We start from the raw sequence: 2,500 nt of genomic DNA on the forward strand, positions 1-2,500 counted from the left end.
GACCCACATTACCCCCCCCCCCCCCCCCCCCCCCCTGCAGTTACCCTGTACCACATATCTAGCATGGACCTTGACTTCCAGCAGGCCCCGTGGACCCACAATACCCCCCCCCCCCCTGCAGTTACCCTGTGCCACATATCTAGCATGGACCTGGACCTCCAGCAGGCCCCGTGGACCCACATTACCCCCCCCTGCAGTTACCCTGTGCCACATATCTAGCATGGACCTGGACCTCCAGCAGGCCCTGGGGACCCACATACTCCCCTGCTCTACTCCCCCACTAGCTTTCCTTTCTTGCAGTTACGCTCCAGCGCATATCCAGCATGGACCTTGACCTCCAGCAGGCCCCGTGAACCCACATTACCCGCCCCCCCCCTCCTGCAGTTACCCTGTACCACGTATCTAGCATGGACCTGGACCTCCAGCAGGCCCCGGGGACCCACACTTAAGCCCCCTCCCACTAACAAAGCAGAACACCACTGGCAAAATCCTCGTGCCCCTGGTACTCCAGAATGCACATTGAAATGTGCCCCTGGTACACTGCGCAGAAGAACACGCACGCACGCACGCACGCACGCACGCACGCACGCACGCACGCACGCACGCACTGCTTGTGCCTATGGTACGACAACTTTTCTCGTGCCTATGGTACGACAACTTTTCTCGTGCCTATGGTACAACAACTTTTCGCCGTGCCCCTGGTACACCGCTCAGTAGCACTTTGCCACACAAACTCTCCTCGTGCCTATGGTACGACAACTTTTCTCGTGCCTATGGTACAACAACTTTCCTCCGTGCCCCTGGTACGACAGCTTTTCTCGTGCCTATGGTACAACAACTTTTCTCGTGCCTATGGTACAACAACTTTTCGCCGTGCCCCTGGTACACCGCTCAGTAGCACTTTGCCACACAAACTCTCCTCGTGCCTATGGTACGACAACTTTTCTCGTGCCTATGGTACAACAACTTTCCTCCGTGCCCCTGGTACGACAGCTTTTCTCGTGCCTATGGTACAACAACTTTTCTCGTGCCTATGGTACAACAACTTTTCGCCGTGCCCCTGGTACACCGCTCAGTAGCACTTTGCCACACAAACTCTCCTCGTGCCTATGGTACGACAACTTTTCTCATGCCTATGGTACAACAACTTTCCTCCGTGCCCCTGGTACGACAGCTTTTCTCGTGCCTATGGTACAACAACTTTTCTCGTGCCTATGGTACAACAACTTTTCGCCGTGCCCCTGGTACACCGCTCAGTAGCACTTTGCCACACAAACTCTCCTCGTGCCTATGGTACGACAACTTTTCTCGTGCCTATGGTACAACAACTTTCCTCCGTGCCCCTGGTACGACAGCTTTTCTCGTGCCTATGGTACAACAACTTTTCTCGTGCCTATGGTACAACAACTTTTCGCCGTGCCCCTGGTACACCGCTCAGTAGCACTTTGCCACACACACACTCCTCGTACCTATGGTATGACAACTTTTCTCGTGCCTATGGTACGACAACTTTTCTCGTGCCTATGGTACAACAACTTTTCGCCGTGCCCCTGGTACACCGCTCAGTAGCACTTTGCCACACAAACTCTCCTCGTGCCTATGGTACGACAACTTTCCTCCGTGCCCCTGGTACGACAGCTTTTCTCGTGCCTATGGTACAACAACTTTTCTCGTGCCTATGGTACAACAACTTTTCGCCGTGCCCCTGGTACACCGCTCAGTAGCACTTTGCCACACACACACACACCACTCGTGCCTATGGTACGACAACTTTTCTCGTGCCTATGGTACGACAACTTTTCTCGTGCCTATGGTACAACAACCTTTCCCCGTGCCCCTGGTACACTGCGCAGAAACTCTTTGCCACACACACACACACCACTCGTGCCTATGGTACGACAACAGGCCCCGGGGACCTACATCGCACCTTGCTCTTGCCTCCCTTACAGCTGAAAAAGGTCCATGCCTGTGCCCTGGCCCTGCTGAAATTCCCTCTCCATTTAGCCGAGGCAGTGAGTCGGCCTCCTGTCTCCCTTTACGGTCGAAAAAGATGTGCTCCTGGGCGCACTGGCCCTGCTGCTACTCACATCGGGCATGGACCTGGACCTCCAGCAGGCCCCGGGGACCTACATCACACCTTGCTCTTGCCTCCCTTACAGCTGAAAAAGGTCCATGCCTGTGCCCTGGCCCTGCTGAAATTCCCTCTCCATTTAGCCGAGGCAGTGAGTCGGCCTCCTGTCTCCCTTTACGGTCGAAAAAGATGTGCTCCTGGGCGCGCTGGCCCTGCTGCTACTCACATCGGGCATGGACCTGGACCTCCAGCAGGCCCCGGGGACCTACGTCACACCTTGCTCTTGCCTCCCTTACAGCTGAAAAAGGTCCATGCTTGTGCCCTGGCCCTTCTGAAATTCCCTCTCCATTTAGCCGAGGCAGAGAGTCGGCCTCCTGTCTCCTTTACGGTCGAAAAAGTTGTGCTCCTGGGCGCGCTGGCCCTGCTGCT

The sequence above is a fragment of the Mchenga conophoros genome, linkage group LG13, assembly GCF_057382185.1.
Source record: "Mchenga conophoros isolate Kocher_MC1m ecotype Shallow Benthic linkage group LG13, M_conophoros_male_GT1.1, whole genome shotgun sequence".
In the NCBI taxonomy this organism is placed as follows: domain Eukaryota; kingdom Metazoa; phylum Chordata; class Actinopteri; order Cichliformes; family Cichlidae; genus Mchenga; species Mchenga conophoros.